Consider the following 26,845-nt stretch of genomic DNA (forward strand, 5'->3'; position numbering starts at 1 on the left):
CAGTCTCTCTCTGCCCTCTCAATCCTGTTCCAGAGAAACCAAGCTAATTCTGCTCTTCCCTACCATCCTCCCGTGGACCTCAACCTAGTCCTAAACGCTCTTCAGGATTCCCCTTTTTGAGCCCACTGGGGACGTGTCTCAGTCTTCTGGAATGTTGCCTTCCTGGAGGCAACGACTTCCATCAGGCACATTTCATAGCTGGTGGTTCCTTCATGTCGCTCACCCTTCCTTGTCCTTCACAAAGACAAGGTGGTGCTACATCCAAATCCTTCCTTTCTCCCAAAGGTGGTGGCTCCCTTCCACCTCAATTACAATATAGCTTTTCCTCTGTTTTGCCCATCTCCTACTCACCCTTGGGAAAAATCCTTCCACAAGTTGGACGTTGTCAGAGCTCTGTCTTTCTCTCCAGAACTGCATCTTTCAAACAATCCAACTCCTCATTTGCAATGAATCGCCCGCTGGATTCACTCCACCATCCCTGATGACTCTGCCTAGATTCCAAGCTCACTCCACTCGAGCAGTTGGGGCTCTCGGGCTGTTAGCCATCAAGTCTGCACGTCGCATCTCAGCAAGGCTGCTACATGGTCTTCAGTACATATATTCTCAAAGTTTTGCAGAGTGTATAACTATACCTCGGCTGATGCGAGCTTAGGTAGGAAGGGGAAGAATCTTGAGAGAATTTGCATATTCCCAGTGCCTTCTGTGATAAGTGAAGAGTCTCCGCGAGCTCAATGATCACTGGATTTTGGCAGTTGCAGCTGAAAAGAGGAAATCGGTAAACCAGGGGAAGAGTCCTGAGGAGAGAATTTGCATATTCCCAGTGCCTTCTGGGATAAGTGAAGAGTCTCCGCGAGCGTGGCTCATTTTTCATCGCATTGAAATCTTTCACAACAACAATATGGAAGACGCCAGGAGCCATTTGGTGAGCTGCATTTCTTGCTACATGTTCACAGACTTACCAGTGGAAAAGCCAAACTTCACATGCCACAAATGCAAGCTTTTGTCCCTGTTGGAGGAAAAGTTGCAAAATCTCAGAGAGGTTAGCTACATTGAAGATCATTAAGGAAGGTGAAGAGTTCTTAGACAGAGCAGAATTCTCTCTTCATGTTACAGAAAGAGAAGAAATTCGAACTGCACCTGAAGAAACAGAGGAATGGAAACATGAGACCCAGAGAAGCAGGAGGATCGGGAGGCAGTCAGCACCCATACTGCTAAGGAACCAGTACCAGGCTCTTACACAGGAGAACGATGAAGAAATACATCAGGATAAGACTATGCCCACAAACATCAACCTTGTACGCCTTCAGAATCCTCCTGGATGGAGAAAGAAAAATGTTGTTTAGAAGAAACGGAGAGTGGTAGTCATGGGGGATTCCCTGTTGAGAAGAACAGAGGCTGCTATCTGCAGACCGGATATAACATCATGAGAAATGTGCTGTCAAGGATTTGGATTTCTGGATCACGGAATGAATTACCTATACGATGGACTACTTGCTAGAGATGGGGTGCAACTTACGAAGACTGGAAAACATGTATTTGGAAGTCGCCTTGCTAAACTCATCAGGTGAGCTTTAAACTAGAATAATGTGGGAAGGGAAGCAAAAGGCCAGAAAAAGCCCTACACCTGACAAATGCTATTGAGAACTCTGCTATCAGAAGTGGAAGGAAGAACAGACAAAAGAATCTAAATAATAAAGATCTTGGAGAAAGAGAAACCAATCACAAACTAAAATGTTTCTATACTAATGCACAAAGCATGGGCAACAAACAAGGAGAATTGGAACTACTAATGCAGGAAAAGAAATATGATGTCATTGGAATCACTGAAACTTGGTGGGAAGATACACGATTGGAATACAAGACTAGAAGGATACAACTTATTTGCTAGAAAGACTTGATAAACGAGGAGGAGGTGTCGCATTGTATGTTAGAAACACGTATATCTGCACAGAGATTGAAGCTTCAGAGACTGGGAGTTCTGTGGAAACTGTTTGGGTAAGAATACAAGGACAGAGCAATGGAAAGGACACCATTGTAGGCATTTACTACAGGCTGCCTGTGCAAGCTGAAGATATGGATCAAATGGCCAAATTCTCCAAAAAATATGACAGTTGTCATGGGAGATTTCAACTATCCTGACATTTGTTTGGAATCTCTCTCAGGCAAAACTAACAGGTCAAGGAAATTCTTATTCTCTCTTGCTGACAACTTTATCTTCCAAAAGGTAGGGGAGCAAAAAAGGGGAACCGCTATCTTGGATCTAATCCTTATAAACAGGGAGGAAATGGTTGAGGAGGTAAAAGTGGCTGGGACCCTAGGAGGTAGCGACCATGCTATTTTAGAATTTTGGGTAACTAGAGGAGGAAGACCTGTGAAGACTCAGACGTCAAGGTTAGATTTCAGAAAGGTAGATGTTAAGGGATTCAGAAAGAGAATTGGAGGAATCCAATGGCTGGATATCCTTAAGGACAAAAATGTCCAGGAAGGATGGGAAATCTTGAAAAATGAAATTCTCTAAGCACAATTGTTAACAATTCCAAAAAGAGGGAAGAATAGGAAGCATTTAAGGAAACCAGGATGGATGAACACAGAACTTAAGCACATGCTAAAAAGGAAGAAAGAAATGTTTATAAAATGGAAAGAGGGAGGCATATCTAAAGAAGAATATAATGCTGTCTGCAGAACTTGCAGGGCACAAATCAGATTATCTAAAGCTGACAATGAATCGAGGCTTGCAAGAGACGTCAAAAGCAATAATAAAGGATTTTGGGGATATGTCAAAAGTAAAAGAAAAGTCAAAGATGATATATGATTTTTACAGGATCAAAAGGATGAAATGGTAAGACAGGATGTTGAGAAGGCCAAACTTTTAAATTCCTATTTTGCATCTGTTTTCTCTCAGAAAGGAAATGTAACATCAACTGTTCTTCACCGTCCTAGTCCTATTAAGGGACTAAAAGAATCCAGGATATCTATAAACAGAGAGATAGTGAGGAAACACTTAGCTAACCTAAATGAATTATTCCCCAGAGTACTGAAGGAGATAGCAGAAGAAATTTTTGAACCCCTCTCCATAATATTTGAAAATTCTTGGAGAACAGGAGAAGTCCCAGAAGACTGGCGAAGAGCAAATGTTGTTCCTATCTTCAAAGAGGGGAAGAAGGACCCAGGCAACTATAGGCCGGTGAGTCTGACTTCTATACCAGGAAAGATTTTAACAAATTATTAAACAACATGTATGTAAGTACCTGGATAAGAATGAATTGATTAAACAGAGTCAGCATGGGTTTGTAACTAATAAGTCATGTCAGACTAACTTAATTTCCTTCTATGACAGAATCACTGATTGGGTGGATCAGGGAACTGCTGTAGATATACTGTAGTATATCTTGACTTCAGCAAAGCATTTGACAAAGTATCTCACACAATCCTTATTGAAAAACTGGCTAAGTATGGAATGGACAAGGCAACTGTTAGGTGGATTCATAACTGGCTTAGTGATCGGACCAAAGAGTGGTCGTAAATGGCTGTACATCCAGTTGGAAGAATGTCTCAAGTGGGGTACCACAGGGCTCTGTCCTGGGCCCTGTATTATTCAACATCTTTATCAACGATTTAGATGAAGGGATTGAGGGTAAACTGATTAAATTTGGTGATGACACAAAGCTAAGAGGGATAGTTAATACTAGAGAAGAGAGAGAGAGAGGATTCAAAAAGTTATCTTATATAAATAAACTGGAGCAGTGGGCAGCAACTAACAGAATGGTTTTTAACAGGGAAAAATGCAAAGTACTCTTATTAGTAAATGACTCAATCATGTCTAACATATGGTAAAGCAGTCAACCCTTATAAATAAAAAATGTCAAGTTCTTTCAAATTACAATTGCTGGTTGAGATAGCTTTGCAGAGAAATCAATGCACTTATCTCCTCCTAGTGGCAAGTGGAGGCATGAATAATTTCATACTTCTCACCGCATCAAACCCTGGGAAGTTTCATAAAAGAAGTCACACGTCAGGCTTCTGATTTATCATATATCTTTATATCACAAATTTATCTTACACCGTTTTTTTCCAGTGGATTGTAGATAAAGATTGTGCAAATACTTTTCAGTTTCATCATACAGACTTAAAAACTTAGCGCTTCCTCTCTTGGGATTACACACAAAATGCAATTAAAAGGAAATATAAAATAACTCTATATAATGTTTTATAGACAGATACAAAATACGTATATACAGGTTTAGTAGAGCCATACTCCATTTTTTAGTTCACACAAAGTCCTTAAGTTACACCCTACATCCATGTCTGTGGTGTCCATCCACGGTGCAGACGCTGCATCTCCACAAACCCTCTGGATTCATAGTAGACGTGACATAGGGAACGGAAACTCAGGATGTGCTTCTGATAACGGACGGTTACAGGCCCAGCATCTCACCACAGCCGCGTCCTGAGGACAGAGGACATAAACCAGTTACAGTTTCCATATGACTGAATCATTAAACATTTACTTTTTCTACGGTACCAATATATTGAACCACACTGCACAAAAATGCATCTGTCCGGAAACACCAGAGCCTGTGCTTCACAATCTAGCTTTCCTATAGTGTACACAGGCCTAGAAGACAAATACAAACAGAACATACAAACTTCATGTAGTTGTTCTTGCACTCAGGGCTGTGGAGTCGGAGCCCACTTAGGTGGAGTCAGAATAAAATGGACCGACTCCTAGAATATATAATACATTGGGTACAGTAGTTCAATGCAGTTTGTGGGGAATATTTTTTTCATAATAATTTGGGAAGTTATGAAATATCCTATAAATGTCTGTCCTATTCCTGATCTAAGGTCTAGACTTTTAGCTGAGATGAATCTGTGCTGCAGTTTGTTACGTTCATGACAAGTAGTGAATCTCCTCTTCTAAAAATAAAGGGAAAAAAATAACAAAACACACAGGGAAGGAATGCCTGCATTCATCTCAGAACTTCTGGAGTGAACAGGAAAGCAGGATTAAGGTAAGTACTTCTTAAAGCATATCTAAACTTTCAATAAACTGTGCGTAAATCAATAGTCCAGTAAATGTGGTCTCCGTATGCTTGATGTTTTAGCTTGTTTTTCCTCTTAGCTCCTGTTTGGGAAATTAGCTGCTCTGATGACTTATATATACACTATACATAGAATATAAGGGGAAAAACTGTTTTCTAATATCTCAAATTCAGAAATACAGTAATAGGATTGATAAGGACATATATATTTGTGTGTGTGTGTGTTCTGGAATATGATTAAGCACAAACATGCTCCCTCCCTCCTCCCCTCTTCATAGACTGTGAAGAAATATGATGTAAAGCATTTAGTGAGCTGTATTCCAAGACAAGCCTGACATTGAAAGTTCAGAGTAAAGCTAACAACATATTTTATGAACTTTATACTTATCTGTCCTATTGATTCATGCAAAGATTGTTTTATTTCTATCTTAAATTATACACTGCATGATTCCCTATTCTTGTAAGAATTACAATATACCTTTTTTTTTTTTTTAAAGGACAATTTTGAGAGCAAATTTAAATTATTACAAAATGTCTAAGAAGCATGTTATGAAGTCAGCTGTATTTGAGCATTTCAGAGTGACTCAAGATAAAAAAACATTTTTGTGTGTCAGTGTATAAGTGACCCAGAAGAAAACAAATACTGTAATGCGAAAATCAGTGCATACTCAGGCAGTGATAAAAATGCTCCTTCAAGAGATTTCCAATCTAAAAAGAAATTTACAACGCTGCCACCCAGAAGCTTACAAAGCTGCGATTGGAAAGATATTACAGCAGCACCAAGAAACCAAAGCCCAGCACTTCCCGCCATTCAAAGGAGGAGGAAAAAGCATCTCAAACATCAGTTACAAGAAATTTTGTACGTGACAAAGTTAAAGTAACAATGACAGCAGATGTGTTTAAAAGACAGCTCATTGAGCTTGTTGTCAAGGACAGTGTACCATTATCATTATTTGCACGAACAGCTTTTACAGCTCTTAATAGAGAAATGGCCCGCAAACTTGGTGTTTCTCTGGAAAAAGAAAGTTAGTGATTGAAGAAGCCCTTAACCAAAAGGAAGATCTTAGGCTAGTTTCACACTAGCGTTTATGAGCGCAGCGACGGCCTGCGCACGGCCGCCGCTAAGCCCCACCCCCTGCCGTGCCTCCGCCGGTAGCTCCGCCCAGTTCTGCTGCAGTTTGGTTGCGTCGGCGCACCGTCAAAAAGGCGCATGCGCCGCCAAACGCATACTGCGCACGGCCTGCGCCCCCTGTGATAAAGATAGGGGACGCAGGGCGCATGCAGCATCATGCGCCGGTGGGCGAAGCTACCGGCGGGGGCGGGGCTTAGCGGCGGCCGTGCGCAGGCCGTCGCTGCGCTCATAAACGCTAGTGTGAAACTAGCCTTAAAAAGACTCTCAGGAGACGCTTTGTGTTTCTTAAAATGGATGCCTCCACACGTGACAGAGTGAACTATTTTGCTATCAAGGTTCGATATGTTTGTAACAACAAAAAAATTGTTACTAAGATGCTAGCAGTAAAAGATACTAAAGCTCATCACAGCAGCCAGTTTCTCCAGACCTTAGTGAAAAAAGTTCTGCAAGATTATGAACTCTAAAAAGAACAGGTTCTTACTATTGTAAGTGATAATGCTTAAAACATAAGTACAATTAAACTGATGAATGAGAATAATGAAGGTGAACAGCAGATAGAACATTTCAAATTCAGTATGTTGGAGATGGAAGGCCACAGTCCTGTTCTTATAAACGGAGGAACAAACAGATATTACTACAGAAGAACAGCAAAATGATTATTTACAATTAGATGATCTTGTTGAAGCTGCTTCACAAGTCTTCCCTATTCATCACATGCGCTGTGTTGTGCACACGCTGCAGCTGGCAATAAAAGATAAAACTGCAAGAGGAACATGCTGGAACTCTGATTAGCAAAGTGAGGAAATTGGCCATTGCTGCCAGAACCCATAAAATTGATTCCATCTTTAAGAGACGTGCTGGAAAAGGGGCAATTGTGGATCAAGCCACTCGGTGGGGCAGCACCTATTTAATGATTGAGCGATTGCTTGAGCTGAAACCCTTCCTTGTAGATATGGCCAACCCTCAGGCAACACTGCTTGAAGGTCAATGGACACAGGTGGCTGAATTGAAGGAATTGCTTCAGCACCCATTTACAGTGACTAAAAAGTTACAAGCTGAGGATTTAACTCCTGGCATTTTTATAAAGGAGTGGAAGATCTTGTTGTTTTGCCTGTCCCAAAGAGGTTTAATCGCAGATGGCATTGCTGCTTCAATGAAACGGAGCGAGACACTGCTATTAGAAAATAAAATTCTTCTGGCAGCTGTTTACGTGGACCCGAGTCATTGTGTATTGCTGGACGATCAACAGCTTACTAAAGGAAAAGAAGCTCCGATTGAGGTTGCAGTGAGGATGAGTGGGCTACAGGACGGCCAAGAGCAAGCGAACTCGGTTCCTGACGTTTCTTCATCCTCATCAGATGAGGAGTTTGATTTCAAAAAGTATTTGGACAACATGGAGCAAGCAAAGCGTTGCCGCAGGGGGAAAAGAATACACTCCCATAGAAAACAGTGACCATATTTCAGCAACATTTTTTTTCTTGCTCTCAAGTAGAAGAGTTCAATCGTTCATCAAAACTGACTATGCACGAAGCAATTCCTTTATACTCTGAAATAGTTAGAAATGTTGCCCAGGTGGTTACAGCTTTGCCACCAACCCAAGTTAGTGTAGAGAGGTTGTTCTTTGGCCTTAACACAATTAGGTCAGATTTGAGGTCATCTATGAAGGAGGATCTGATGGAGGTGATACTATTTCTCAGAACAAATTCATAGACTGCGCAAATGTTATTCAGTACGTTTGTTAAATTATATTTTTTTCTACTTACTGCATAGTGTATAATAAACTGTAGGCTAAGTGCACACGTAGCAGAAAATTTCTGCTGGAAAACCTGACTCCCTTCCCAGAAACCGCGCGTTTTTTTTCTGTGCGGTTTTTGCGCAGAAAAGGCACGGGTTTTTTTCGCGCGTTTTCAAAACGCATAGAAATAGCCAGAAATGCGGAAAAAAATTTTCCGCAAAATTAATGAGCATGCTGCGTTTTTTTACCGCGATGCGGTTTTTTTGCGGTAAAAAAAAACGCATCAGTATGCACAAAAAGTGCAAAATGCATAGAAATGAATGGTAAGCTTATTTTTAGCGGTTTTATTGGAAAAACCGCTAAAAAAACGCTGTGTGAACACAGCCTAATTGTGCCAAAGCTTTTTTGTTCTAAAGTTGTATTCCAATAAATATATTATGTACTTTCTAAATGGCTTGATTATTGTATCATAATGATTAAAAGCCTGATGTTACCATTTTCCTACAGTAAATTTCTCACTTAAACATGAGCCATGTAGGAGGGAGTCGGAGGTTTGGCTTACCGACTCCACAGCCTCGCCTGCACCATCACATGATGATACTCCAGCTGCGAATTTACATACAATGCCACAAAACACTATATGCAAAGAAGGGTATGATGTTATCTGGGGTCCATGACTTCCATCATTGTAGGGTGCACAGCTCTCTGCAAAATTCTAGACCTGCACAAGGCTGGGATGGGCTACAGGACAATATGCAAGCAGCTTGGTCAGAAGGCAACAACTGTTAGCACAATTATTGAGAAAATGGAAGAAACACAAGATGACTGTCGGTCTTCCTCGGTCTGGGGCGCCATGCAAGATCTCTCCTCGTGGGATAACGATGATACCATGTGCTGGAAGGATTCACCGGTTTCTGAACCAGGAGTGACAGGCACGTATGTGTTACACATACTCCCAGCCAGAACCTGTCCGGTGGGCGCAGTATCGCTCCATACACTTGTATGGAGCGAGGCTGTACCCTCTAGTGGACCACGCCTACTGACAGCCTCACTCTATACAAGTGTCTGGAGCCAGGCTGCAACCACTAGTTGGGCACTGGCCGGGAGTATGCATAACTAATACGTACCCTCCGGTCCCGGCTCAGAAACCAGCGACTCCTCGCAGCGCAGTGTGCGTGCGCTGGGACATTCATAAGTCTGTGCGACTGCAGACTTATTGAATTTGATTTTACAACCCCATTAAGTTCTATAGATCGTAGTTTGGAAATTTGAGCTATTCTGGCAATATGCCAGTCATTTCCCATTTTTTTGCTATAGGAGGATATAACCAGTACAGGGGACTGCTCCACCTTCTCATGCCTCCAGTCCCAGCATTAACAAATAGCACCTTAAATAAACACTGCTAAATATTGCTACTACTAACATATCTTCATTACTATTTGTGCTTTATTTTAGGGTAAAGCCACGCATCACTCAGGCACTTCTAAGTCACCACCATAGCGTTTTGTGACTCAAACTGATTGTTGTAAAGTCCTTTGGCCACTAAGGGTCTATCCATTACCAGCTGCACCATTCTGCAGGCAAGCTGCTTTACCTGCAAACCATGCAGCCGATAATCAATATGAAAGCCCCACCACACAGCACGCAGATAGTTTTCTTGCATTGTGGTCACCCAGTATGACATTACTTTTAATGATATTGGATTCTGTAGCATTTTCAGATAGAAATAGCAGTTTCCAGCTTTGTCATTAGTACAAGTTTGATACTCAAGGCATCTCTGCTCATTAATATAAGTTTATATACAGTGAAAAGTTGAAAGGTTGAGAAGTTCCAGGGGGCCGAATATTTTCGCAAGGCACTGTGTAAAATACCATATGTCTTTGTACTGTTCGTTTCTGATCTGGGGTTTGTCAAATTAAGTTAAGAATCCGGCCAGAATTTACATAAAGGTTCCCCTTCAGAAGGTCTCCTCCTAGTCTACAGAATCAAAAGACCCACCATAAATCTCCAGTGTTTCCAGGGTTCATCAGCAGGACACTTGTCTTTCCCCTTATGTCGGAGGCACATTTTATACATCGGTGGAGGTTTTGATGAAGGCTCCGAGCTGTTTTGTGTTGACATCTTTCAGTTGATCCAGCTGCCTCCGTCCACGGCGCATGAGATATTCTATGTGCATGATGTCAGTCCTGGGGATTTTGGCATTTTTCCTGAATTCATGCTGGATTCGGGGCAAGAAACCTGGTTTGTCCTTTCCAGCTCGCAAGAACTGTTTGTATAGACTCATGACTTGTTTCTGGAGGTTGCTGTGTCTTATCATTGTGTGTCATAGCTGTAGAGACAGAACGCACAGATCCACTCATTACAAGATTATAAGTCTCATAGTGGCGAAGAATGATTTATAATACAAACCTAATACCACCCCAGCAGCCAATCAGAATGCAGAATGGTCACCGGCTGTCACACAAGTGGAGATTAGCTCCAGGCTAATGTTGGAAGGATAGTCCAGTTTCAGCAAACAATCTTTATTCAATACATAATAAAATGTTACACAATTTTCAAACACTTTCTGCAGCTGCTCCTCGCTTCTGAGATCTCTGCTATCAGTCAGCGTGGAAAGGTTATTATTTCCCAAACCTCCAGTCCTCACGGCCCTTACAGGTTGTGCTTCCAGGATTTCCATAGTATTGGAACTTGGTGGGAGAATTCCTGATGCCTTGATACGTCCACCACATGTGTAATACTAAGGAAATCCTGAGAACCTGTTGGGGGCCGTGAGGACTGCAGTTTGGGAAACACTGCCCCAGGGGATGAAAATCTGTCTTGGTCACGTGATGGAGAGAATGGTGGTAGCTAATGAAACTCTCCACGAGCAGCAGTCATTATTTATTTCATGAAGTCTTCACGAGCTGCAGACATTACCCATTTCATGACTGCAAGCAGAGATCTGAGAAACAAAGTGGATTAGAAAATTGTATTACTTCAATTATACAAAGAATAAGCTTTGTGTCTGTGTTACTACCAGGGCTGTTGAGTCGGTAAGCCAAACCTGCGACTCCGACTCCTCAATTTCCCTTACACCGACTCCACGACTCCGACTCACACATATATTGCTTATATTTAAGTGAAAAATTTATTGTAGTACAATGTGAACATCAGACATTTAATAATTTCTATGATCCAATAATCAAGATATTTAGATAGAACATAATATCTATTTATTGGAATACAACTTTAGAACACAAAAAACTGTAATAAATTGTAAATATGTAATACACTGTATAATATCGATTACATATATACAGTACTGACCAAAAGTTTGGACACACCTTCTCATTCAAAAAGTTTTCTTTATTTTCATGACTATGAAAATTGTAGATTCACTCTGAAGTCATCAAAACTATGAATTAACACATGTAGAATTATATAATTAACAAAAAGTGTGTGTGATATACAATGTCTGTGAGGTACGGGGTTTTGTCTACAAAAATATGATGTTTTCTGTTGTAACTTTCCAGAAAGATCCGGCACTATATGACAATGCAGGCTGCTAGCTCTGCAGCTTCACCCCTCCTCCCTTCACACACAGAGCAGTGTCACCCACCCTCCTTTTCCAGCCTGTGTTCGCACTAGTAATAGGAGACCCCCTGCTGTTACAACCATTTGGCTCCTCTTCTCTCAGCTAAAAGAAAAAGTGCGGGAAAAGGGTCTTTGTCTGAAATCAAGGTTAGAAGTAAACCTTTAAGAGCCTGCCCTGCGAAAACCGTACAAAGTAGAGATATGAAAATCATATTTTTGTAACCTGAGCGGTCCCAGCTTCGATACCGCGTCTCTTTCGGAGTCCTAACCTGTCCACACCCTGAGATATGATTTGCTCCCAAATGGACGGTCATATCGCATAGATGTGTGATGTTTTCTTGATGGGCTTATTACGCTGGGAAACATGATACCACTGATGAGTCCATACCAGCTTCTCCCATAAAGTTATAGCTAATCTAAGTTTTGTAGCCAAATTATAACTTGGATGAGAGAGGTGGGATTAACCCAGAATGCACCTCTCCGTGATGTCACATCGCAGAGTCTATAAGGCATTCCCTTGGCAAAACCAGCTCAGAAGAGCTCCAGTCCTTGTGCTGACAAGAACTCCAGATGAGTGGAGATATGTGGCTCCACCCCTCTCAGCCGCATGGTTTTGCCTAAAGAGCCATGAACAACCGTGAGTGTACTTTCTATGTTCATCCATCTTTTATTTTATATTTGTAACTGTATATAATTAATATCTCAACTTTATAGCAATGTTTATCTGTAATCACTGCCCTATTTTTTCGGGGAATAAATGATTTAATATTTAGCCTGTCTCCGTGCTCTAAGAATCAAACTATACGCCTTTGATAGATAATCGCTACTAATTCAAGGGGTTTGCCACGGACCCTCTTAAGTTAACACTGTGAATTAAGTAACCGTGCCTGGTGGCAGCACGTTGTGTACGGCTATTGCGGCTTGCTGGCAGTACAGAAGGGTCTTATATTGCTGAATGAGGGGCTGCGGCCACAGCATTGATAATTCCCTTACTGCAGAAGCCTAATTGCGGGTTCACAACAGGCAGCCCGTCCGGCGACTAATTATCCTAGGTGCAGTTCTCTGACTGACCTGAGGGTAAGGGGGGCGCCGGAGAGCTGCGAGTTCCAAAGTGGAACTGAGAAAGTGGGATATACATAAATCCCTGGAGTACTTGGAAGATTGATAGCAGTGGTGGGGCATCCAAATTAAACTCCCCCTGCGGCAAATTGTCAGAGCGAGATTAGCTTGCTGGATATTTTTGGTCACATGGTGCCAGTGGTGGGATAACTAAGATAAGCCCCCCACTGTGCCTGTGATAGCCGTGTGGCGGCAGTGTGTCTCGTCCCTCCGTCCGCTGATACACCCGTGTCATTGGTGGGACTGTGACATAGTGGTGACACAGGGTCCGCTGTCCGTCACATTTTGGTGGCAGCGGGACCCCCGTCAGTCGCCCGTATTCGGACGAACAGCGGTGGGCTGTTCGTCACATATTGGTGGCAGCGGTGGGATCATCCTAGAGCATTAGTGATTTGGTTTGAGCAATCATTCCTCTCACTAAAAACCTGCACGGTTCCTGCGGGAATCCTGCATCATAGGTTTTGGAGAACAGACTCAGTGGTTACTAGTCCTGAGACATTAGTGTGTACTTGCAAGTATCCCCCTCCCGTTTCTTGGTTTTTCTTTTTCTATCTTTTATTTGACAACCATGGCGGCAATGAGAGTGGAGTGGTATCAGCAGCAGAAAAAGGACACCCTTGCTGGGTTATGCACGTACCGAGGCATAGACGCCGCAGGCGGAACCAAAGATCAAATGATCGCGGCTCTAGTGCAGCTGGACAACGACCAGAATCCAGCGGGCGCAGACGTTGGCCCAAGTGGCAATGGGGCTGCAGCAGAGGCTCCACTCATGAGCGCTGGCCCCACATTCAATCAGAGCACGCTGGACCCCTACCTACAAGTGGCCTTGGACGCACTCCCTGCCGAAGACCGTGATGGACGTCTGGCGCTGATCCAGCAAACTTGAGAGAGAGCAGAGCAGCGAGCCAAGCGGGAGGCGGAGAGAGCTGAGCGTCAAGCTGAGGCTGAGAGAGCCGAACGTGAGCGCCGAGCAGAGGCTGAGAGAGCCGAGCGCCAGGCGCAGAGGGCCCATGAACTGGAGGTACTCCAACGGGTGGGAATGCCCCCACAGCCCGAAGCAGTGAGCCCAGCAGCGTCCAGACTCCTAAACCCCGGCCAGAGCATTTTCCCATGATGGGAAAGGATGGGGACTTGGACACGTTTCTGCGAGCCTTTGAGAAAGCCTGCAGACAGTACCGACTGCCCGAAGACCAATGGGCCAGGTACTTGACCCCAGGGCTAAAAGGCAAAGCTCTGGAGGTGTTTGCTTCTCTTCCGCAAGAGCATGATGATGACTATCGCGCCATAAAGGAGGCGCTGATCGCCAAATATCGGCTGACACCTGAGGTAAACCGAAAGAAGTTCCGACACCTCCAACGTGGCCCACATGATAGCTACAGTGATGTGGTGCAAGGACTCAGGACCCACTTTGACCAGTGGATCCATGGACTGTCCGTTGAATCCTTTGAGCAGCTACGGGACATGATGATCAAAGACCAGATCCTGCATCTCTGCCCAGCTGAGGTCCGACAGTTCATCCTGGACCGCGAACCAACGAACGCGGACAAAGCGGCGCAGATTGCCGACAACTACGAGGCCAACCGGAAGCCCGAGTCGCGGAGGCCAGTCGCCACCAGCTGGAAATGGGGTAAGCCTGCAACCAACCCCAGTGCCCCAGCTAGCCGTCCCTCCGGAGGCCCAGTCCCTGTTGCCAACAGCAGGCCGGCTACTGACAGGCGCCTGTGTCACCACTGCCAGCGGCCTGGTCACTTCTCGTTCACCTGTCCGGAAAAGCCGAAGAGTCCCCCAGCCAAGGCCCCCGGGCCCAACGCCTCTGTTCTTTTGGTGGGAGGTGTGGTTGGGAGGGCTGACGACAACGTTCAACCTGTCCAGGTGGGGGCCCGTCTTGCTACAGGCCTCAAGGACACCGGGGCTGAACGAACCCTCATCCGTCCTGGACTGGCGGCCCCTGAAGAGTTTGTCGAGGGGAAAACCCTGACTGTCACCGGGATTGGAGGCACCCGCTGTCCCTTGCCAGTTGCCCGGGTTTATCTTGATTGGGGTGCTGGGAGCGGGTTGAGGGAGGTGGGAGTGTCTGAAAATTTGCCCACTGATGTTTTATTGGGGACTGACTTGGGACGGATGGTTGCATACTATGTCCCTGACACCCTTCCCCAAACTGATAATAAGGGTAATGTTAACCCTGATGATGATGATGATGGGAAACTGAATGAGTTACCTGCTAATGCCTTGATGAGTAATGATGCAACTAACAACCATTCTTTCCCCAGGTATGATGCTGATGGTGATGTGAATGTACCAAAGCAATCTGATAACCATTCTTTTCTTAGGAATGATGATAATGATAATGATGTATCTGTGCCGACTGAACCTGCTAACCCTTTTTTTGAAACAGTAGATGTGTCCACAGGTACCGAAGTGCTCAGCCCCGTCACTCTGCGGAGTGAGACGGCTGAGGAACCCCTGGCAGGAGCAAGCAACAGTGCTCAAGGAAATGGGGAGGTGCATGGGGACCATGAGGAAGGTAATGCCATGCAACTGACCAGTGCCACCGAAGAAGGTAACTGGCCCATAAGTAGCACTGCTCCTGAAGTGTTGGGGTGGACGGGGAGGTAGAACCCAGGGCAGCGTCGGCTGGTGGGTCTGTAGAAATCCCCAGGGAGGCAGCATACATAGCAGCTATCACACGCAGTCGGAGTGCCCAGATCGCAGGTAACGCACTGTTTTCTGGACCCTCTGCTGCTACAGGAGAGACTGACCCAGAGGTGAACCCAGAGCCGGTTCCAGAGGGTCCCAGTAAAGAGGGGACCCTGACGTCACTTCTGGCAGCCTCCAGCATGGAGTTCCAGGCTGCTCTGCACTCAGATGCCAGCCTGGAGAAATTGAGAGGTCTCGACAAGACGCCCACCTCCGAGTCTGATAAGGAGGTGTTCTGGGAACGAGGAAGGTTGTACCGCGAGACAGTACCCAGAAATCCTCAAAAGGAGTGGTTGAGGGAAAGACAGCTGGTCGTCCCCTATCAGTTCAGAATTGAGTTGTTGCGGATTGCCCATGAGATTCCACTCGCTGGACACTTGGGGATCTGCAAAACAAAGGCACGGCTGTCTCAACACTTCTATTGGCCCAAGATGGGGACAGATGTAACACACTACTGCCGCTCCTGTGCCACCTGTCAAAAAGTGGGTAAGGCGGGGCCTGCTCTTAAGGCTCCCCTTATTCCTTTGCCGGTGATAGAGGAGCCTTTCCAGAGAATCGCGGTGGACATCGTAGGACCACTGTCCGTCCCCAGCAGCTCCGGAAAGCGATACTACGCTACCCGGTACCCAGAGGCAGTAGCTCTGTCTTTAACCAGGGAAGATAAGGTGGCCGACGCACTGATGACCATCTTTTCAAGAGTAGGGTTTCCCAGGGAGATGCTTACCGATCAAGGGCCCCAATTCATGTCTCGCCTAATGGAGGCTCTCTGTGAGAAAAATGCAGGTGACGCACCTGGTATCGAGTCCGTATCACCCACAGACTAATGGTTTGTGTGAACGCTTCAATGGTACCCTCAAACAGATGCTCCGCATACTGGTTGAGACCTAAGGGCACGACTGGGAGCGGTACCTCCCACACCTGCTGTTCGCTTACAGAAGTTCCGCAGGCCTCGACCGGGTTCTCCCCCTTCGAGCTCCTGTATGGCAGGCGAGTCCGGGGACCCCTTGGGTTGATAAGAGAATCTTGGGAAGATGAGCCAAACCCCACAGAAGTGTCCATCGTGGACAAGATGCAGACCTTGATGCGGTTGGTGCATGACAACATGATGCAGGCTCAGGCTGACCAGAAGCACTGGTACGACCAGAACGCCTGGGAGCGGATCTACAAGGTGGGTCAAAAGGTGTGGGTGCTGGTCCCTGTACCAACAGATAAGCGCTTCAGGCAGCCTGGGAAGGCCCGTACGTCATCCACCAACAGCTCAACCCGGTCACCTACGTGGTCACACTTGACCATACTCGGGGTAGGCGCAAGGCCTTTCACGTCAACATGCTGAATGTGCACTACGAACGTGAAGCTTGCGTCCTACCGGTCTGCAATCTGCCCGAGGATGGGGAGGAAGATCCCCTCCTGGACATGCTGGCCCAAGCCAAGGCTGATGGGTCCATTGAGGACATGGAGATAAGTGGTTCGCTAACCGTGTCCCAGCGGTCGCAGTTGATGGCCACCCTGGAACCCTTCCGGGCCGTGTTCACCAACCACCCTTCACGGTGGTAACCGACCACAACCCTCTGAGCTGGTTGCACACAGTGTCCGGAACCAATGGAAGGTTGCTCCGCTGGAGCCTTGCCATTCAACAGTACGACTTTACTGTAAAACACAGGAAGGGCAGTGAAAACGGCAATGCCGATGGGTTGTCCCGCCGGGGCAAACCCGCTGAGGTGCGCATGGCCGATTACCGAGAGGTAATGCCTCCTTAGCGCCCTTTTAAGGGGGGAGGTGCGATATACAATGTCTGTGAGGTACGGGGATTTGTCTACAAAAATATGATGTTTTCTGTTGTAACTTTCCAGAAAGATCTGGCACTATATGACAATGCAGGCTGCTAGCTCTGCAGCTTCACCCCTCCTCCCTTCACACACACAGAGAAGTGTCACCCACCCTTCTTTTCCAGCCTGTGTTCGCACTAGTAATAGGAGACCCCCTGCTGTTACAACCATTTGGCTCCTCTTCTCTCAGCTAAAAGAAAAAGTGCAGGAAAAGGGTCTTTGTCTGAAATCAAGGTTAGAAGTAAACCTTTAAGAGCCTGCCCTCCGAAAACCGTACAAAGTAGAGATATGAAAATCATATTTTTGTAACCTGAGCGGTCCCAGCTTCGATACCGCGTCTCTTTCGGAGTCCTAACCTGTCCACACCCTGAGATATGATTTGCTCCCAAATGGACGGTCATATCGCATAGATGTGTGATGTTTTCTTGATGGGCTCATTACGCTGGGAAACATGATACCACTGATGAGTCCATACCAGCTTCTCCCATAAAGTTATAGCTAATCTAAGTTTTGTAGCCAAATTATAACTTGGATGAGAGAGGTGGGATTAACCCAGAATGCACCTCTCCGTGATGTCACATCGCAGAGTCTATAAGGCATTCCCCTGGCAAAACCAGCTCAGAAGAGCTCCAGTCCTTGTGCTGACAAGAACTCCAGATGAGTGGAGATATGTGGCTCCACCCCTCTCAGCCGCATGGTTTTGCCTAAAGAGCCATGAACAACCGTGAGTGTACTTTCTATGTTCATCCATCTTTTATTTTATATTTGTAACTGTACATAATTGTCTCAACTTTATAGCAACGTTTATCTGTAATCACTGCCCTATTTTTTCGGGGAATAAATGATTTAATATTTAGCCTGTCTCCGTGCTCTAAGAATCGAACTATACGCCTTTGATAGATAATCGCTACTAATTCAAGGGGTTTACCACGGACCCTCTTAAGTTAACACTGTGAATTAAGTAACCGTGACTGGTGGCAGCACGTTGTGTACGGCTATTGCGGCTTGCTGGCAGTACAGAAGGGTCTTATATTGCTGAACGAGGGGCTGCGGCCACAGCATTGATAATTCCCTTACTGCAGAAGCCTAATTGCCGGTTCACAACAGGCAGCCCGTTCGGCGACTAATTATCCTAGGTGCAGTTCCCTGACTGACCTGAGGGTAAGGGGGGCGCCGGAGAGCTGCGAGTTCCAAAGTGGAACTGAGAAAGTGGGATATACATAAATCCCTGCAGTACTTGGAAGATTGATAGCAGTGGTGGGGCATCCAAATTAAACTCCCCCTGCGGCAAATTGTCAGAGCGGGATTAGCTTGCTGGATATTTTTGGTCACATGGTGCCAGTGTTGGGATAACTAAGATAAGCCCCCCACCGTGCCTGTGATAGCCGTGTGCCGGCAGTGTGTCTCGTCCCTCCGTCCGCTGATACACCCGTGTCAGTGTTGGGACTGTGACATAGTGGTGACACAGGGTCCGCTGTCCGTCGCGTTTTGGTGGCAGCGGGACCCCATCAGTCGCCCGTATTTGGATGAACAGCTGTGGGCTGTTCGTCACAGTGTGAAACAATTGAAAACATGTCTTATATTCTAGGTTCTTCAAAGAAGCCACCTTTTGCTTTGATTACTGCTTTGCACACTCTTGGCATTCTCTTGATGAGCTTCAAGAGGTAGTCACCGGAAATGGTCTTCCAACAGTCTTGAAGGAGTTTCCAGAGATGCTTGGCGCTTGTTGGCCCTTTTGCCTTCACTCTGCGGTCCAGCTCACCCCAAACCATCTCAATTGGGTTCAGGTCTGGTGACTGTGGAGGCCAGGTCATCTGGTGTAGCACCCCATCACTCTCCTTCTTGGTCAAATAGCCCTTACACAGCCTGGAGGTGTGTTTGGGGTCATTGTCCTGTTGAAAAATAAATGATGGTCCAACTAAACACAAACCGGATGGAATAGCATGCCGCTGCAAGATACTGTGGTAGCCATGCTGGTTCAGTATGCCTTCAATTTTGAATAAATCCACAACAGTGTCACCAGCAAAGCACCCCCACACTATCACACCTCCTCCTCCATGCTTCACGGTAGAACCAGGCACGTAGAGTCCATCCATTCACCTTTTCTGCGTCGCACAAAGACATGGTGGTTGGAACCAAAGATCTCAAATTTGGATTCATCAGACCAAAGCACTGATTTCCACTGGTCTAATGTCCATTCCTTGTGTTCTTTAGCCCCAACAAGTCTCTTCTGCTTGTTGCCTGTCCTTAGCAGTGGTTTCCTAGCAGCTATTTTACCATGAAGGCCTGCTGCACAAAGTCTCCTCTTAACAGTTATTGTAGAGATGTGTCTGCTGCTAGAACTCTGTGTGGCATTGACCTGGTCTCTAATCTGAGCTGCTGTTAACCTGCGATTTCTGAGGCTGGTGACTCGGATGAACTTATCCTCCGCAGCAGAGGTGACTCTTGGTCTCCCTTTCCTGGGGCAGTCCTCATGAGAGCCAGTTTCTTTGTAGCACTTGATGGTTTTTCCCACTGCACTTGGGGACACTTTCAAAGTTTTCCCAATTTTTCGAACTGACTGACCTTCATTTCCTAAAGTAATGATGGCCACTCGTTTTTCTGTACTTAGAATTTGTATTATGGCAAGAAAAAAGCAGCTAACAGTCTATTCAGTAGGACTATCAGCTGTGTATCCACCAGACTTCTGCACAACAAAACTGATGGTCCCAACCCCATTTATAAGGCAAAAAATCCCACTTATTAAACCTGACAGGGCACACCTGTGAAGTGAAAACCATTTCCGGTGACTACCTCTTGAAGCTCATCAAGAGTGTGCAAAGCAGTAATCAAAGCAAAAGGTGGCTACTTTGAAGAACCTAGAATATAAGAATATAAGACATATTTTCAGTTGTTTCACACTTTTTTGTTAATTATATAATTCCACATGTGTTAATTCACAGTCTTGATGACTTCAGAGTGAATCTACAATTTTCATAGTCATGAAAATAAAGAAAACTCTTTGAATGACAAGGTGTGTCCAAACTTTTGGCCTGTACTGTATATATATATATACACACACTAGGGTGACCGCAAAAAATCGATGTCGGAATTTTGTCCGTCTGGACCCCACAAAACGATTCCCCTTTCCAGATATTGAGATAGCCAAAATTTGAGCTTGATCAAACGACGTTAACCCGTGCCGCTCGTCGCTCAAAGTTTGAAAAAATCCAAATTGAGGTATTTTAAGATTTAGGTATTTTGCATAGTCTGTTAGACTATAAAGAATGTGACAACAACATTGCAGAAATAGCCCTGACCAAATTTTCGAACCATTTGTGGTATTTGAATGCAGAGTTGGTGGGATTATCGTTTTTTGATCCCACCATTACAATGAAAAGTTGTTAATGGCTAATAAATTGCTCAGTAGCACAGATGAACCATCAGAGCACGCTAGGGTTGTAAATCCAAAAGTTAGGAAAGAAAAATTAAAAGAGGTAGGAAGTAACCGACTTTAACGACCTTCTGACAAAAGATGAAGAACAAAAGCAATATGTCCTGCAAGTTGTAAGCAAATGCCGAGCATTATATTCTGACGTTTCAAAAACTACTTTAACAAAAGCTCTAGAATAGATTAGATAACTATGTAAAATTATCAAATCATGTAGGTTAGCGTGCTCTGATGGTTCATCTGTGCTACTGAGCAATTTATTAGCCATTAACAACTTTTCATTGTCTGTAATGGTGGGATCAAAAAACGATAATCCCACCAACTCTGCATTCAAATACCACAAATGGTTCGAAAATTTGGTCAGGGCTATTTCTGCAATGTTGTTGTCACAATCTTTATAGTCTAATAGACTATGCAAAATACCTAAATCTTAAAATACCTCAATTTGGATTTTTTCAAACTTTGAGCGACGAGCGGCACGGGTTAACGTCGTTTGATCGAGCTCAAATTTTGGCTCTCTCAATATCTGGAAAGGGGAATCGTTTTGTGGGGTCCAGACGAACAAGATTCTGACATTTTTTCCCCCCCATATGAGATCCGGTCACCCTAATACACACACATACACGCACACTATGACTTATCTCGGCTAAGACAAAGCCTAGATCCTCAGGCTACATTCACACTATGGGCGTAGCCAGGATCAAACCTGGGGGGGCAGAACCTCATGCTGTTCCGCAGAATTTCATACTGCACACCTCAGCTGCTGCAGAACCTCATACTGCACACCCCTACAATTGAAAATAAAGCCTGCACCTTAAGAAGATGTGGTGAATGCAGTCTATTTATTCCAACTATCAATTGATGTTGATGTGTTACTGAAGATGAGCAATGCCTGTCCTGGGCGTCCTTTTGGGCAGCTATGAGGTGTCCCTGACTGGTGCTAAAAAAAAAAAAAAAAAAAAAAAAAGAAGTGTTAGTCTGTGTGCTATCGGGCTTTCATTCTTTTTGATACAGATATGATATGGATACAGATATGGATATATAGATAGAGCAGATTTCTAATCTGTTTTTGCTATTGAAAACATTATCTATGAGCTCAAAAACCTTTCAGGTGATGCGGTTTTTTAAAAAGCTGATCTGCTTTTGCAACTGAAAAACGTATCCTCAAAAAACGCAGGAAAAACGCTGTGTGTGAATGTAGCCTTAGATCAGGAATACAACTGCCATTTATAGGACATTTCATAACTTTCCCAAATTCCTATGAAAAAATATTCAGCACATTCGGCATTGAACTACTGTACCCAATTTATTATATATTTTAGGAGTCGGAGTCGGTCCATTTTATACCGACTCCAGCTCTGACTCCGACTCCACAGCCCTGGTTACTACAATGACAAAAAGACTGACTGGCACTTCCAAGATAATGTGAACAGGTGCATACTAGGAGCAGCTACCTCCATATACAATAAACAAAAAAAGTTGCACTCTGTAGTGCTAAAGCATGTCAATATGAAATATATGAATTTAGACACTAGACATACATATTAGGATCCAGCCGTTTTGAGACCGCCCTGTCATTGGTTGCTGGGCATGCATGAATTGGCCAAATTATGTGCTAAGCATCTCATTTTCCTACTATCCAGAAGCAGTTTTGCTATTCATATTACATACTGTATATACTCGTGTATAAGCTGAGTTATTCAGCAAGTTTTTTCTGCTGAAAACGCCCCCCTTGGCTTATACACGAGTCAACTGTCCCAGAAAGACGGTGGGGAGGGGGGAGCAGCGAGTCACAGAGGCAGGAGCAGGCAGTGAATATTCATTTCTCTGTAATAGTGCACAGTTACAGCTGCCGGCTTCCAGTATACATCCTACTTACCTTCCCTGCATCTCGATCGTTCTGGCGCTAGAGGCTCTTCCAGCCGAGTGATCACGTGGCCCCACTCAATAAGGTAATGAATATTCACGCCTCTCCACTCCCATAGGCGTGGAGTGAATATTCATTACCTTAGTGAGCGGGGCCACATGATCGCTCGGCAGGAGGAGCTGCAGGCGCCGAAACTAGATGCAGTGAGGGCACGCAGGCAAGGTAAGTGGGTTTTTTTTTTTATAGGAACCATGCAAACAAGGATAGGGGGATAGAGAGTCATGCATACAAGGACGGGGCGGGTGGAATCATGCATACAAGGACCAGGACGGGTAAGCCATGCATACAAAGACAGGGATCAGAAGACCATGCATACCCGGATTATACTCGAGTTAATAAGTTTACCCAGTTTTTCGTGGCAAAATTAGATGTCTCAACATATACTCGGGTCAACTTATACTCAAGTATATATGGTATATTTCATATTGACATGCTTTAGCACTACAGAGCGCAACTTTTTTTTGTTTATTATATATGGAGGTATCTGCTCCTAATATGCACCTGTTCACATAGCTTGCAAGTGCCAGTCTTTTCGCCATTGTATATTAACTTACTGACTGAGCACTCAGCCCTTCAGCATGTGGTGGATTTTAATTGCCACATGGTCCTACATACCCATAAAATCAGACTTGGAAGAGAGGTTTTCACACCTACCCAGGAATTCAGACTTCAGTCTTAGGCCGGGTTCACACTTGCGAGAAAAAACACGCACGAGTCTCGCACATCAATATCCGTCACTGCCGCCAGCACTCGGGATCGGAGTGTGCGGCTGCATAGAAATACCTGCAGCCGCACACTCCGGTCCCGAGTGCCGGCGGCAGTGCTGGATATTCAGGTGCAAGACTTGTGCGAGTTTCTCGCCAGTGTGATCCCGGCCTTGGAGAGGCATTCACACTAGACACGTTAGGACCCAGCAGTTTTGAGACCACCTTGTCACTGGCTGCTGGGCATGCATTAATTAGCCAAATTATGTGCTAAGCGTCTCATTTTTTCCTAGTATCCAGAAGCAGTATTGCTATTCATATTGACATGCTTTAGCACCTCAGAGTTCAACAACTTTTTTTTGTGGTACTACAATGTCATTACACATCCTAAAAGGTGGGATAAGTAAAAGAACAATCCTTTGGTACTTTTATTTAGAAGTCAATAGCCCAAAGTCTAAAAAAAAAAAAAAAAAAAACAAAGAAAAATACTATAATGTTCTACTCACAGAATTGCAAGCTGTTATTGCAAAATGCCGGTCATTCCCCACAACCACAGATGAGAAGTGAATGGGCAGCTGTAATGTTACTGTAGGAGGATATAACCAGTAGAAGCAGTACAGGGGACTGCTCCACCTTCTCATGCCTCCACTCAGGGTCTCACGTCACATCCTGTTTCTCAGTAGACAAACTAGTATTTACATCATGTTGAGCAAACAGATCCTAACAGATGATGCAGGACCGGCTGGGGCGACAGGGCTGCTGGGCAAAGCCTCCGCCGGAGAGACCAGGGACACTGGCAACTTCAGAAATCGATCCTTTTCTCTGGAGTTTTGTAGACCTAAGGCTTCTTTTACACTTACCGGGTTTTTTGTGGCCCATATTGCTGTGTTTTTTGCGGTCTCCCCAAAAACGGGCCACAAAAAACCTTCTCGGTAGTTTTTGCGGTACCATAGAAATCTATTGGGGCCGCAAAAACACGGCAAGTGTAAAAGAACCCTAAATCAATTTTTTTTGTATGTTTATTTCCGCTAGAGGGTTTTTCAGTATTTTTTTAGGCATCTTTTTCAAATCCTATTAAAAAATAATGTTAAACCAAGACCAAATGCGTTAATAAAACAGTGTGTTTTATTAACGCATTTGGTCTTAAAGCGCAGGTTTAACATTTATTATTTTTTAATAGTATTATATCTTCCTAGATGGTTCTAGGTTTACTTGCAGCTGACCCTATGTGTTCACATTAGCGCTGCTACGCATCCATTTTACTTTCTTTATCTTTTTCAAATCCATTAAACAATGAGGAAAACGTTAACATATTTTGTAAATGAAAGTTTTTTTTTTAAACTCTCTGCCTTTATATATTCAAGACTAAAGGCGCCATTAGGACATGTCAGCCCATGTGGGAAGGTCTAATGGAGTAGCAGCACATGCTTTATGGATCAGAAATAAAGAATTTGTTTCTTCTATACGGGGACGTACCATTTATCGCTTGCGTGTTTTGAAGCAAAAATGTGGACAGACCGCTCAAAAAGACAAGCTGGCGTATTTTAAGGCTATGTGCACACGTTGCGGATTCCGCACGGAAACGCAGGTAAAGTGACCTGCGGTTTTCCTGCGTTTTGGTCTGCGGTTTTGCCTTGCGGTTTCACACCTCTACTATGGTAAAGGTATGAAACCGCTGCGGAATCCGCACAAACAATTGACATGCTGAGGTTTGTAAACCGCGGAAAAATCCGTATCGTCAGCACAGCGTTTTTGAAACCCCATAGGGTTTCATTGTACTGTACATGGTCAGCGGAACTGCTGCGTTTCCGCAGGGCCAAAACCGCTGCGGAAATGCAGCAGAATCCGCAACGTGTGCACATAGCCTAAGCCTTCTCACTCATTTGCATTGTAAAGTATTGAGCATTTTCATGAAAAACATCTGAAGCATGGACGGCTCATTTCTTTTCAGCGCCCAAACATTGGCCATGTGCACACAGCCCTTTTGATGAGTTTTTTTTGGGTCACAGAGGAAACTACCGTAGATCAAAACCTCTAAGTTTTTTTAAATTTTCCTCTCTAAAAACATTATGTGCACATAGCCACTTAAATTCAATGTAATATCCACTTTGCTGTTGATATGAGAGGGGTTTTTTTTTGCCTGCAGAGGTTTAGAAAAAGCACCAGGTGGAGAAAAAAGAAGTACACGTCCCTTCCATGCGAATCCTCCAGTAATCTGACCCAGGCTTCACACATCAAGTAAATAGGCTGCAAACATCGCATCACGAATAAAAGCTCTTCAAAAACAGTTTCAGGAAAAGAAAATCAAGTTTTCAAGAAGAAACCACTTCAGGGATCGTTTCTAGTTTGAGGAAGTTTTCCTAAAGCAATTTTGAAGAGTTGGAGATTTTTTTCCTGGTGTTCTTTGCAGTTTTAATTAGAAAGTGTCGGGGTTTGGAGAGGTTTCCTTCAGTCTCCGCTTTCTTTTTCCACACCAGGTCATTTTCAAAGCCTCTTTATGGAGAAAAAACAAAACTCAAAAACATTCTAATATGAACAGCAAAGTGGATTTCCCACAGAATTTCATATGGCCAGTTTTCCAAGAGTTTGAAATGGATTGTCAACAGGAACTGTCCACTTAAAAAACCACCCTCAAAAACCGTGTGAACATCCCTTAAAAACATGCATTTCCTGAGACTTTTTCCTACCTCCCCAACACTTAGCCGTTCACCCCAATAATGGAATAGTGGACGGTGGCAACAGCAGGTCTCCAGGGGCGGACAGTATAAGACCCCATGTCTGCACCCCTGAACACCTATGCCAGCAGCAGGTCTCCAGGGGTGGGGGTTACTGTGTAAGACCCCATGTCTGCACCCCATAACATACTGTACCTATACAAGCAGCAGGTCTCCAGGGGTGGGGGTTACTGTGTAAGACCCCATGTCTGCACCCCCCAACATACTGCAGGACATACAGGCCTCACACAGTGACAGGATGCACTACTGTGCCCAGCAGAAACATGGCAGCTTATGGCAATGCACAAGGTCACAACCAGCTGGAATTGTTCCCGACGTGTGGCCGCAGACTGTAGTGACCAGCTGCACATCCTGGGAGTTGTAGTTCCACAGGAGCTGGCGACAAGTAGCAGATATTAATCCACGACCTATCCCCCAACCCGTATCAAGTTAAATGTGGAGCCCCCAGCAATGCATTACCTCCGAGACATATATCAAAGGAACTACAAGTCCCAGAACATCCGGCCACTCCGCAGGTTAGTATGACAACAAGGGCCGCAGCCGCCCATGTCACCGCGCCTTGGCTGTGACCTCCCGTGCCCCGCCGGTACACTCACCACCGACCTTCCTCCAGGACTCACACAAGCGTCACCGGAAGCCAGAACGCTCAACAATTCCCGGCCTCTGCTGCCACCTGCTGTCCGCACGTGGTCTCTGCAGACTGTGTGTGGTCAGTGCGCTGCACAGCATCACAATGTCCGTCAATGGCCAATAGATAACGGTGACGTACGAGAAGCTGCATTGCGCTGTATCTGCTTTGTAGACTACACAGGGCCTTTATTATTCTGCCAACTGGTCCAATGCTGACAGGAGGGCACACATGTAGTCACAGTAATGGCTGCAATTTGTGAACTTGACCAATTGTCATCCCCCATGTACAGAA

General features: G+C 44.8%; 1 long non-coding RNA gene and 1 other non-coding gene across 4 annotated transcripts; both read right to left on the reverse strand.

Annotated features, from left to right (window-relative positions):
- Positions 1 to 4,018: 4,018 nt before the first annotated feature.
- Positions 4,019 to 26,845, reverse strand: LOC141097126 (uncharacterized). 3 transcript variants are annotated; one of them, XR_012233854.1, is made up of 3 exons: positions 26,383 to 26,837; positions 21,371 to 21,497; positions 10,217 to 10,238 (listed from the first exon to the last, which is right to left on the reverse strand). It is a non-coding gene; the product is annotated as an uncharacterized lncRNA (long non-coding RNA). The 3 variants fall into 3 exon arrangements; XR_012233853.1 differs by lacking the exon at positions 10,217 to 10,238 and adding an exon at positions 10,319 to 10,429; XR_012233855.1 differs by lacking the exons at positions 10,217 to 10,238; positions 21,371 to 21,497 and adding an exon at positions 4,019 to 4,447 and having other exon boundaries at positions 26,383 to 26,845.
- Positions 23,761 to 23,836, reverse strand: LOC141097248 (small nucleolar RNA SNORA47). Its single transcript, XR_012233907.1, has one exon. It is a non-coding gene; the product is annotated as a small nucleolar RNA SNORA47 (small nucleolar RNA).

The sequence above is a fragment of the Dendrobates tinctorius genome, unplaced genomic scaffold, assembly GCF_039654945.1.
Source record: "Dendrobates tinctorius isolate UK_male_01 unplaced genomic scaffold, ASM3965494v1 ptg000083l, whole genome shotgun sequence".
Taxonomy (NCBI): Eukaryota; Metazoa; Chordata; class Amphibia; order Anura; family Dendrobatidae; genus Dendrobates; species Dendrobates tinctorius.